We start from the raw sequence: 12,174 nt of genomic DNA on the forward strand, positions 1-12,174 counted from the left end.
AACCAAAATAGAATAGAACAGAAAGGGATCACAGGATGCACAATCAAAAACAGCCGCCGCACATGCAGAGGGGTCTCACCCTGTTTTGTCAAAGGGAAAGCTCCACCCTCAGGTGCTAGAGGCCTGGATGGTAGCGTCAGCTAGGGTTTGTCCATCCGATTCTATGTTTATGGATAAAGTCTTTGTTTCTTCACTAATACTCACGCATGATAAGGCTCAAGAGTAAAGCACTGGACAGAACTATGCTTTGTTTGGTTTCTGGGTCACAGGCAGCTTGCTAACCATCCTGGACTTTTAAATTCAGTCCTGGGTATTCTCTGTCCTGAGAAGATAACCAAGTATAACAGAATATGCAAAAACTATACAGGTGGACTCCTGAAACTGGCGGGTGCTGCCGTACAGAGCAGGCAGCAGGTTGAGTCCTGCCCCACCACAGTTGTTCTGTGAGTAGCAGAACACTGGTGGCGGACCAGGCTGAGGTAGGGAAAGGATAAGCTTCCTACCAGCTTTGTACAGTTGTGGGAGCATTCTCCTTTCCTGAAACAGTCACCAGCCTGTCCTGCAGAAGCAGCTGGCATCTCCCAGGCTGCGGGGAAAAGGAGACAGAGAGAGAGAGGGAGGGAAAACAAAAGGGGGCCAAAGTGGAGAAACACAGTTGGAGGCATTTTGGAGGGGATGGGGACAAACAAAAGAGAGGAGACAGGAGAAGAGAGTGCTACAGAATAAAGGGGGCATGCAGAGAGAGAGAGAGAGAGGAAAATGACATAGAAGGAGGGAAAGTGCAAATAAAAGGGTCCAGAGAATGACAGAGATAAAATAATTACAGTAGAAACTGAGGAAACCTAAAGGGGCAGAGAGTAAGGTAAGGACCCAGAAGAAGAAGCACTTCACCCACTCATGGAATAAAGAGAAGGGGGAGGTAATAATAATTACCACAATTAATTCTTAGCACTTTACATCCATGGATCTCAAAGTGCTTCACAAAAGGTGGGTAAAGCATTATCCCCATTTTAAAGACGGGGGAACTGAGACACATATTTGAGTGACACAGTGAGTCAGTGACAAAGCTGGAAAGAGACCCCCGCTCTTCTAACCCCTAGTCTGGTGTCCTCTCCGTAAGGTGCTGGGGAAGGAACAGACCTGACATTCTCCCTCCGAACACATCTGAGAGGGCCACTCCCCTGCAATACTGGAAGGAAAAAAGCCTGTTAGGAGGGAAAGAGATTGTGGGAATGGAGATTCACAGGTCCTCTTAGGGGCCTCCATAGGTTTGGATAGAGACCTACACTTTCTGATATATAACCAAACCCAATTTTAGGAGACTCTGAATTACAGATATTCATATTAAGTTAATCTAAAAAACACCAAAATACAAATCTGGCTGCTCGGGGTGCTTGCTTAGAGAATCTCTGCAGTTGAGCAGGAGTGCTAACAATGCTGGTATTGCTACTGGCCCACTCCACCTGCTTGAAGGCTGGTTGCAGGGAAAACAGGTGTTATAAGAATCTTTAAATCAAGTCTTAGTAGATAGATTTACTTAAAGAAAAATGTTATATATTTACAGTTTAATTTGTACTGTATACATTTCAACTTGCACTACTGAAAACATGTTTTTTGGTGCCTATAAATAAATATCAAACCCCTAAGCCATACACACTTGAGCCACATATCCACTGTAAGGCCACAAATAAACCAACCACCTATTGCCTGTTTGCACAAACACCCACACGAGGCTCCCCAATTACTCGCCCACAGGAATTATACCAAATCCTGTGTACTCCTAACCTCAGAAAACACTACTTTAAGACTCACTAGCACAGGAATTGCCTAGCACCCTCTCCCAGATCAGTGAGTGATGTCTAGCTGCTATAAACCTATGTTAATGGCAGGTTGTGTATGTTGTTTGTTTATTGCTGAGGAGGAATGTGTGTCACAGCTGTCAGGATTATACAAATACTTCTATGACTTCAGATAGCTTGGTATTTTTACATGCAGCGGAGAGAGTGCGTAAATGTGCAGGTAAAAATTGGAAGAAACTTTAGTAAGAGACTAAAGAGAATATTCCACAGGACTGTTGAGGAGACTAGGAGAGGTCAGGGTCAGAGACAACACTTCTAAAACATACTTTGCACTTCTATAGCACCTTGTATCTGTGGGCCTCAAAAGAGTTTGGAGTAAACTAAGTTTTCCCTCTTTGAGGTAGCTAGGTAAACAGGCACAGAAAGGTTAATGGGCTTGCCCACAATAATATAGTAAGTCAGTGGCATGGATGAGAAAAAAAAACAGTCTTAGCTTCCAGTATCCTGCTATAGCCACTAGACTGAAATCCAAGTCAAAGAATCAGAGCAGAGGGAACTTGTGGTGTTGACTTTCAAGCATGAGACTGTGAGAATAGTACAGAGCAAAAAGGAAAAAAGTGGTGAAATTAAAGCATCCACTATAACTTGAAGACATCTGTGGAAACAAGTGATAGAAGGCTGAGACCTGATGCCTAGATACTCGGGCGCTGGGTACATTAAATATACATTGATAGATTAGATTACAAGGAAAGGCATGTAAGGTGGAAATGGTAGCAGCCAGATACCCAAGAAGTCAAGAGGTATCCAGAAACATTTTTAAAATTCTATTTAGGAGGAACTGAATAAATGAGGGGCCTTGCATGGCCTATACAGCTTTTTACTTCTGGGTTGTTAGTTCAAAGCCAGCACAGCCAGTTAAAGACAAAAAGTGCTCCGCTCTCATGGCTGTTGAGAGGCATATGTGAAATGGGTTTAGTGGTCTCTACTCAGCTGAGAGAGATTCCTATCACCTAGTATTGACTGACCCTTTGTTAGCAATGTCACCACAGAAGCCAAAGAATGAATACTCAGGAAAACTGAACTACTCTCTCACCCCCAGAGGTAGTCCCACCAGGCAAGGTTGAAACCCATTGGCAGGGCAGTGTGAAGGAAATTTGTTCTGTGGCAGTCTAGGCTTTATATTGTTTGAGATAAATAAAAGACTTCAGGCCTCACAGTTGTCAGTCCATCATCAGTGATCAGCACAGTGTCCAAACACAAACATATCTTTTATAGTTAGGCATCTCTAAAGGTGCAGTTGGTTCTAGAAGTCAGAGCCTGACTCTTCCAGCCATTGAACTCAAAGGCTAAAGAAATTCCTATTGTCTTCAGTAGGAATGCCCCCCTCCCCCAATCTGTTTTCATAGTTTCTCCATGATTTGTAAAATTCTCACCATAACTCCCCTGTAACTTTTCTCTACATTTACCATGAGAAACATAAAGACCTAATCACCACTAATTACTTAGTTAACCCTTTCTTCCTGGAGTGAAAATATGAATGACAACACTGCAAAATGTCCAAACAAGCATTCCACTGAAAAATGCAGGCGAGTGGAGATGCTCACATTTTTAGTTCATATTTGCACATGGAAAGCCAGATTATCAATATTTTACACGGAGAGTTGTATGCCTGTGCATGCAGTTACAACATTTATGCATTCAATTATGGCAACTGCACAGGCAAATGGGCAATGGAATGCCTAATGACAATTTGCAAATACAATTACAACTAATCACATAAATTAGGCACACAACTGCATATGCAGAATACTAAAAATCTGGCCCATATTCCTCTGTTTCAGAAAGATGTGTATTCATTAACTACCTGCGCACAGTGCAAATGGCACTACATCATATCTTCTTGCATATATGCTTGCAAATTGATTTTCACATTCATTTGAACCATACAATGATCTTAAATGTAAATAGTACATTGCAGCCAGAAGTATCCCAAAAATGCTTTACAAATTATACACAAAGAAAATGCTTCTCCCTGCAAGGAATTGTGGCCATCTCTAGGGTGGAATACAGCAACTGTTTAGGGCTGCAGAGAAACACTATATGACAGTTTAGCACAGTAAGCGATGAATACTTTGTTCAATTAAACTATAGGGGAATTTTATCGAGATGGAATGCAATTTCCTGAGTTTGAATTTGGCCAAGAGCCAAGGGCTAAGACCCCTCCCTTTTTAAAAATTGCCATGGAATCTTTAATGGTCATAAGTGGTCAGGATTTAGATTTTACATCTCATCTGAAAGACACAGAGACAAAATCACCCTGGGAATAAGCAGATGTGAGTCCCATTGACTTCTGTGGGAGTTGTGGCTGCTTATTCCAAGGATGAAATTGGTCCATCACGTCCTGAAGCACTGTGTCCCCTCACACCATACTGAGAAATTGGTTCAGTACTGCCCAGAGGAAAGCATACTGAATCACAAACAAACACCAGGCTCCCCATATCATCATTGCAAGTTTATAACCCAGATATTGACCAGACCTTGGTTAATTTGGGAGATCACAGTCTGAGGTGATATAGCTTCAGGCGCTGGTACTTTGTTAATCAATTTCTTGCTGTGCATGGGAATGTGGACAGTAGCTGTTATATGAAGTGTGCAATAGCTTTATAATATTCTCACTTGGGTATATATACAATGCATATCACTGAAAAGTGGTTTTGTTCTTGCTGAAAGAATAGAACATCCTGGAGCACTCAAGATAGCACTGGTGCATGCATAGTTAGTTTATATTAGAATTTATAACAGGATGAGTCTCACCTGTTATGTGTGTAAAAATACATGCTTTGCATGTTTTTACGTTATATGATTTTGTAATACTGTACACCCCAAAAAAAAGCCCTTAGCACTTTACAAACTTTTATCGTAGCAACCTAAAATACACCACTTTAGGAGGTAGGTAAGTATTAGCCCCATTTTACAGATTGGGACTCAGACTCGCAGAGGTTAATGTTAGCTTTACCGCTGATTTGCCTAAGGCTACACATCAAATCAGTGTCAAGATCTCAAACGTTCTTAGCTTTCAGTCCCCTTGCTCAGTCCACAGTATGCATCCAATGAAGTGAGCTGTAGCTCACGAAAGCTCATGCTCAAATAAATTGGTTAGTCTCTAAGGTGCCACAAGTACTCCTTTTCTTTTTGCGAATACAGACTAACACGGCTGTTACTCTGAAACCTAGAACATACTGTCTCTCAAATGGGCCCAGTGAAGCAGAAAGTGAGAACACTGTTAGTTGAGATGCTTATGTCGCTATGTAGCAAAAATGTTTGTGTCTCTAGATTGCAGGAATGGTGCTTATGATGATCAGTATGTCTCCAGAGCACGAGAAGAGAGAGAGAGAGAGAGAGAGAGAGAGAGTGTGTGTGTGTGTGATTTATACCTTCTTGGTATGTAGAGAGCATTTGGGGTGTGCAAATCTTCGGTGTGTAGGAATAATGTTTGTGACTTGAGCGTCTGCTATATAGAAATAATGTTGGTGGATCAGGCTAGGAAAAACCTTTGTTTGGCAGCCTTAGACAACCAAAAATCTAATCTGAAGAAATAAAATATAATTGTTTACTGCCAACCCCCACAGATCCTAAACTGCACATGAAAATCCAGTATGCGCCAACTGACCAGGGCAACTCACATAAGGTTCAAAATTAAACCCAAATTGCTACTTTGGTCTCCTTTTAAACATCATCAAACAGAAGAAGAAATGACCGATTTGCCCCCATGTCCTCCTGACACATTGCCATTGTTTTCCTCTGTCTCCATCCAGCTAGTTGCACCCTGTGTTGTACTTTATGAGGGGCGCACATGGTTTGTTCTGCATGTGCTCCCTCTGCAAGGCAGGATAAGGTGCAACTGATGTTCACAAGGAAACAGAGGCAGGAGGCCACTGCTTGTTTTCGGCCTCAGGTCATACTTACTGATCAGTGCATCTAGGATTTTAAAGTGCAGAGCTGATCAGATCAGCAGTTTGTCCTGGAAGGAGGAAAGTGACATAAAATATGCACAAGCCTTCCTTCTGTGCTGACAGCAGATTGAGTTGTCAGATGATAAGAGGAAACAGCCTCTTGCTCTCCTCGCCCCAGCATGGACAGCTCTTGACACCCATAATGCAGTGCTGGTTTTGACTTTGTCATCTCCAATTCACTGTTCACTATTTGTGCAGATTCTCAACATTTGGTCAGTTGGTTCACCACCCCAGTTTTCATGCCCATTGAGTCCTTCGCCTTTCTGCTAAGACTGCCACCAAGGGACCAATTAGTGCTCACTATTGTTGGGTTTTGTTTTGTGACCTGACCTTTATCCACTAGGAACTAAACTGAAGCCACACAGGACATGGAAAAGCCATCAGGTGGTAACTTTCACTCACTGCCAGCCTGGGCTGAATTTAAAAAGATGCAACGCTGACTGTGTGTATTCTTTGTGTGTGAAAAGTGTGATATGCACATATCCCATGAGCAGAAACTGCCTTTCCTCCTATTTTACGTCTTAATAAGGAGAACAAGTTGTGGTATGTTTGACTCCTGGAAAGGGGCGTGTGTGTAGTTTAAAAGTCTTGCAGTACACCGGACCCTCGCTAGAATGCGGGATTTGGGATCCATGCACGGTACCGCATTATAGCGGGGACTGCATTAAAATTAATTCCAATTAAAGTAATTAAATTTGGGATCCATGGCTGCGACCACGTTATATGCAAATTCGCGCTATATAGACGTGCGTCCTAGCGAGGGTCCGGTATATGCGGTTTGTGTGTGTGATGTCTGTTTCACAAATGTGCAAGACAGCAACTGTGGTGTGAGTCTTCTTAGGTGCGCAGGACCATTGTAACGTACATAGTCACTATAGTACAGAACACATGGATCTGATCCTCAACTGCCCTTCATCTTGTGTAGACATTTACATCAGTGCAAAGTGGGTGCAAACAACTATCATTCTGATGTGACAGCATTTTGCATCCACTGTGCACTGGCGTAAACTACTACATAAGTTGCAGGGCAATAGAGAATCAGGTCATACCTGTGTATGAACCATGTGCATTGTTCTTTCTTCAGGAATCACGTGCTGTGTAGCCATTTGTGGTTACGCATGTGGTGTTGCTGTGAACATGTGTGCAGAGGAGCAGTGTTTAGAGGCATGCACATGAAATAACATGTATTTAATACACATACATATTTATTTGGGGATGTGGAGTGCAGGATGATCATATTTTTTGTTACCAGATTCCAGCATAGAAATAGAAATTCAGCAACAAATCTCTAACATGAGAGGCAGACCTTGAGGATCTCTGTTTATCCAGATACTTGATTTGGCCCCTGGTAAAAACCTCACTGATGCCTTCATCTCCACCCGCCTTGACATAGTGACTCCTTTCTCCATGGCCCGCCTAAATCCCACCCTATGCAGAATGTTGCTCTTTCCCTTTTCCTATGTACAATGAAGTACAGCTACATCGCACTTGCCCTCAGACAACTCCAGTGGCTCCCTATTCATGTCGGGATCTACTTCAAAATCCCTTCTTTTAAAAACCCTCCATGGAGTTGGTCCAGCCTGTCTCTTGGATCTCCTCTCTCCCTGCTTCCTCTGTTCATCGAGCACTGTGCTCCTCTCCATCTCTTCATCCAATCTCAATGCCATACGTGCCAGAGCCTTCTCGTCTGCAGGTCCTGCCACCAGGAACAGGCTTCTTTGATCCCTCTGCCTCATTGTCTGTTGGTCTCATTTAAAATCTGACCTGACATTTTTTTTTTCCTCCTCTGACTGAACATCTCAAATTCTCCCTCTGCTACTATTTATCTCCATAACTGTGTTCTTTAATGCTGTAGAGTGTATGAGACACAGCTAGTGCAGCACATGTTATATCAAATACCGGTTTTGGTTTGGTGGGGGCTTTTTGTTTTGTTTTTTTACAAGAAGGGGGGTGAGGCAGAGGGAAACTGAACGGAATTTCTCCTTCACATTTTTTGCAGCACCATACGGAGCCTCCATCTTCCTTGCTAGCCTGAGGAGGGTCTCAGGCCAATTTCATCTCCCTCCCCCATCTCCCATTCTGCTCAGATTCTTTAACACATGATGCTTTCCTCCAGGCCTTGATTGGGAAAGCATGAATCCTCACTCTTGCTCTCTATTCCAGCTCCTACATGACCTAGGTTGTGTCAGGACCTTAGGCTGATCAACATTTGTGCAGCTCACGCTCTTGTAAATTACTTTTCAACAAATAGCAAGAATCAGGGAAACCCTAGAATTATGATTAGGTGATAAAGTTAAAAGACATCAGGAGGATCCACCTAGTGCCAAAGTTTTGCTCCAGTAAAATAATATCAGAATTTATCTCGAGAGAAAGAAAATTCACAAAATCAAGAACAATTTTGATTTTAATTTTGTAAGGATTGGGAATCAGGATTCAGGCATCACCCCCTCTCCCTTTTTGCTCTTTCGTAGCATCACCTCAGCAGCAGTAGGTTATAGCTACAAAACCACTAGTGAGTAAACAGACCTCACACTGTTACCCTCACACACAGCCAGATATTTACTCGCCGATAAACAGCAATTGTAAATAAATCTCATTTAATCTCCAAAATCCACAATAAAAATCTTCCAGCCCTGTGGTAGTTTACAGATCTGCCTTGCTTCAGTTAGGTCCAAAAAAACACAAGGTCTGGAATACACAATGACAAAAAACCCAGGGTTTTCCTCTCTCTCTGGCATCTCACTATTTTTCTTTAAGAGATGTACAAGGGGTGAGGCAGAAGAAAAACCCCAACCCCTCCTCCCACCTCATTCTCACTATTAATCGGCCAATAAATCTTCCAAAAAGACACAAGGACAGAAGCCAACAGGTGGGAAAAGCTTTTTGTTCCTTGAGACAGGCTGAGACACTGGATCTGCGCTCTCTAGTCGGTTTCTGCCAGGGTCTCTTTAATAATAAATAATATATAATACTTTGTCCTTCTCTAGCACCTTCCACCTGAGGCTCGCCGGGCAGGCTACAAACACGATGGAATTTCGCCCCTTTGAGATAGGTCACTCTCACCACCTCCTGTGTGCAGATGGGGGAGGGGGAGGGAAACTGAGGCACGGAGGGCGAGAGATCAAACTCTCCACCGAGCCTTCCCCACCCCCGGCCGTGGAAAAGTTTCTGGCTTCCCCCCGCCTGCCATGCCCCCGGAGCCCAGGGGCTGCGAGCGCCCCGGCTCTGGCGCACCGCCTCCCCCAGCCCCGGGGACGCAGCAGGGTGCGATGCAACCGCGGCGGCCCCGCCGCCGAGCCCGGGCAGGCAGGAGGCCTCCAGCAGCCTGCTGCGCCCGGCCGTGCCCCGCTTCCCCCCCACCCCCACGCCGGCCCCGGCGGGGGAGGCGTCGCGCGCCTTTCGGCGGGGTCCGCCCGGGGGTCTCCGGCCGGCGGGGCCGGGCGCGCTCCCCGCCGCCGCTGGGAGCGGGCTCCGGCAGCGGCGGAACGAGCCCCCGCGGGCACGGAGCTGCCGCCCGCCGCGGCCGGGAGCGGGGTCTGCGGCTGCCGCTCTTACCTTGCTAGGCGCGGGATTCCTGGGGAGTCATTCCGCCGAGCCGGGGGGGGCCGCGGCGGCCAACACAGCGAGCCCCTGCGCCTGCAGTCCCCGGCCTCCCGCTACCAAGACACTAGGACAACATCAAAGCAACTTAGGGGGAACACTTTAGGGGCCTATTGTCTGCTCTGGCCTGATCTGTTTTCCTTCTGCCTCCCCCTCTCGCTGCCGCGGCACTTGGTACAGCCCAGGCATTCATGCCAAGTAGCTTTCACACATGGAAGCTTGTCTCCAGCAATTGCTGACAAGCCACAAACAAGACATTCCCCCTCCCTCCGCCCTGCCCCCGCCTCCTTTCTTCAGAATGCAAACTAAAACTCCAGTGACAGGCCTAGCTGCACACACGCACACACACACACACACCAGGCAGGCAGCTCAGCTCAGCTCGCTGCTGTACTGGGGGAGCTCAGAGACAGGAAAGAGCCCCGGCTGGGTTGGGGGCAGGGAGAAAGCTGTCTGCTGTGTCCCAGTAAAATGGCAGAGGGAGAAGCTGTGCAGACAGCACCGTGCAATCGAAAGCTTTTTTCTTTCTTTTAAGGCTCCCAGTGCGGAGAGGAATTATTCAAATGAGCAACGCGGGGAGCGGGGGGGGGTGGGGAGAAATAAAAAAATCAGATTGCTTACTCTGTATCTTGAGGGGGAGGGATTTTGCCCAATCAAAATTGTCTCCACCTCAATCTGTTGAGATTTTAGCTTAAATATAAACCATCCCCAGAGTTAAATAACACCATGCATTCCATTTCCCACCTAAGCATTGTAAAGTTCCTACTAATCTTAATTAATTAAGCCTCCCCATGCCCGTGGTAGGGAAGTATCATTATCTATATTTTACAGACGGGGGAACTGATAGAGAATTTAGGTGATTTGTCCAAGATCACACACAGAGTCAGTAGCAAAAACTGGGAATAGAACTGAGGAGTCCTTTGAGTTTCAATCTTCTGCTCTAACCACAAGTCCTCTGACATGGGCTGCCAGAGGGCAGGTGTGCAAGCGCTGGGAGGAGATGGTTTTCACTTCAACCTGAAGGATTATAAAGATCAAGCACTTTCGGACTTGGAAAAATTGTGGGAGTCAAAAGTAGCGTAAACCATAAGAGCTAGGAAGTAGGGAGCTAAGGTTACACAGTACTAGGTTCTCATTGGCCACATCCTGTCCTGTAAACCCAGGAGAGAACCAGAGGTAATTACATATGTGTATTGAGGGCAGGATTTGTAGCAGAGCTGTGCATAACTTGTTGGTTGTGGTTCACATGGGTTTGGGCAAACTTTTTTTTATTGGCTTCAATTCACAGGGTTCCTCACCCTTTGAAATTTAGGTTCATGCAAACTCAGTTCAGTAAAAGGCAAACCAAAACTTTAGTGGTGTGATTCACTAAGCTCTGTGCATTGTGTATGGATTCATGAGGGTTCATTCAGCCCAGAAGACAGACCACATGACCAACTGTCATAAGTTTCATAACAAAACCACAAAACTCAGTCTTGAAAAACATATGCCTGTCCAGAGACAACAAAAGGTTTTGCTTCAAATCTCAACCGAAAAGTTTTGCACACGACTCAGTGAGTTTATTCCATAATTTCATTTTAAATAATAATAATACTCACCACTTGGATGGCACCTTTCATCCAAGGATCTCAAAGTGATTTTACAAAGGTGGATCCTAATTTCCTAGGCAGAGAAAGAGACACAGAGAGATTAAATTACTTGTCCAATGTCACAGTGATATCAGTGGCAGAAGACAGAGTGCAACTCTCCTGACTTAGAGCTGACTACCCCAAACACTAGCCCATACTATATATTCAAACCCCAAAACAGGGTGTTGCATGGTTCTGGGTTTCACTGAGAAAATTTTACCCAGGCCTAATTTGAAGTTTTGGGACTCGGACAGGATGTAAATTAGGTACTTACCAAGAATGAGGGATAGAGTGCAAGAGAGAAAGAGAGAGGGAGACAGAGGAATGACTGAAGATGTCAAAAAGAGAGATGAAAAGAGAAGGGGGAGAAGGGAGGGAAAAATCAGAGACACCTGTTATATAATAATGGCTCAGATGTATAAATGTGCACATTTTCTTTTCTGTTCTATTCTATATAAGTTTTTATACCCCACTCATCACTGTAGTATTTGAACACCTTTCAGTAATGCATTAAGCAATTTCCTGATGGCATGGAACTGAGAGGTTAGTGTAATACCAAAGAGGAGGGGAAATGGATTCAAAGCAACCTTCTGGAGAAAAAACGAGTTTCAGGGAGCATGTAGGGTGGAACTTCAAGGTGAGGGAAAACAAAAACAAACCTGTTATTAGTCAAGCATTTTGTAGTCCATTTAGCATCCTACCTCCACACAATCCAGGGGCAAAGCCTTGGTCAGGTTTAAAATGTTTTGAAATTAGTAGGATGGAAGGGAGAAGCAGCAGGGGGACAGAGATGCCAAGAGAAGTGAGATCGGCTGGAGGTTCTGTATCCCTAATTTAAGGATGTATTTGCCCAGGGAGTAGGATGACAGAGGACGTAGCCTAAAAAAAGGTAGTAATAACAATAACAATATTTTTGTATTGTTATTGTTATTACTACCTTTTTTTAGGCTACGTCCTCTGTCATCCTACTCCCTGGGCAAATACATCCTTAAATTAGGGATTCAGAACCTCCAGCCAACATACACACACACACACCAATAAAGCCCAATTTTGGGGAAAGAGTTCCAACCTGATAATGTACCACTCTATAAATAAAACCACAGACAGCCCCAATAGAACTAAGCAGTAGACAAAAAC

The 12,174-nt window shown here is 44.6% G+C and overlaps 1 protein-coding gene across 2 annotated transcripts in view; it reads right to left on the bottom strand.

Annotated features, from left to right (window-relative positions):
* BCL9 (BCL9 transcription coactivator) overlaps positions 1-9,647 on the bottom strand; it is a 74,869-nt gene extending 65,222 nt beyond the window's left edge. The window contains exon 1 of one of the 2 annotated variants that reach the window (XM_037906293.2): positions 9,368-9,647. The gene's annotated coding sequence lies outside the window, so the exon portion shown is untranslated. The remainder of the gene's footprint in view (positions 1-9,367) is intronic. The other variant, XM_037906315.2, reaches the window with a different exon arrangement.
* Positions 9,648-12,174: the final 2,527 nt, after the last annotated feature.

Source organism: Chelonia mydas, chromosome 1 (genome assembly GCF_015237465.2).
Source record: "Chelonia mydas isolate rCheMyd1 chromosome 1, rCheMyd1.pri.v2, whole genome shotgun sequence".
NCBI classification, from domain to species: domain Eukaryota; kingdom Metazoa; phylum Chordata; order Testudines; family Cheloniidae; genus Chelonia; species Chelonia mydas.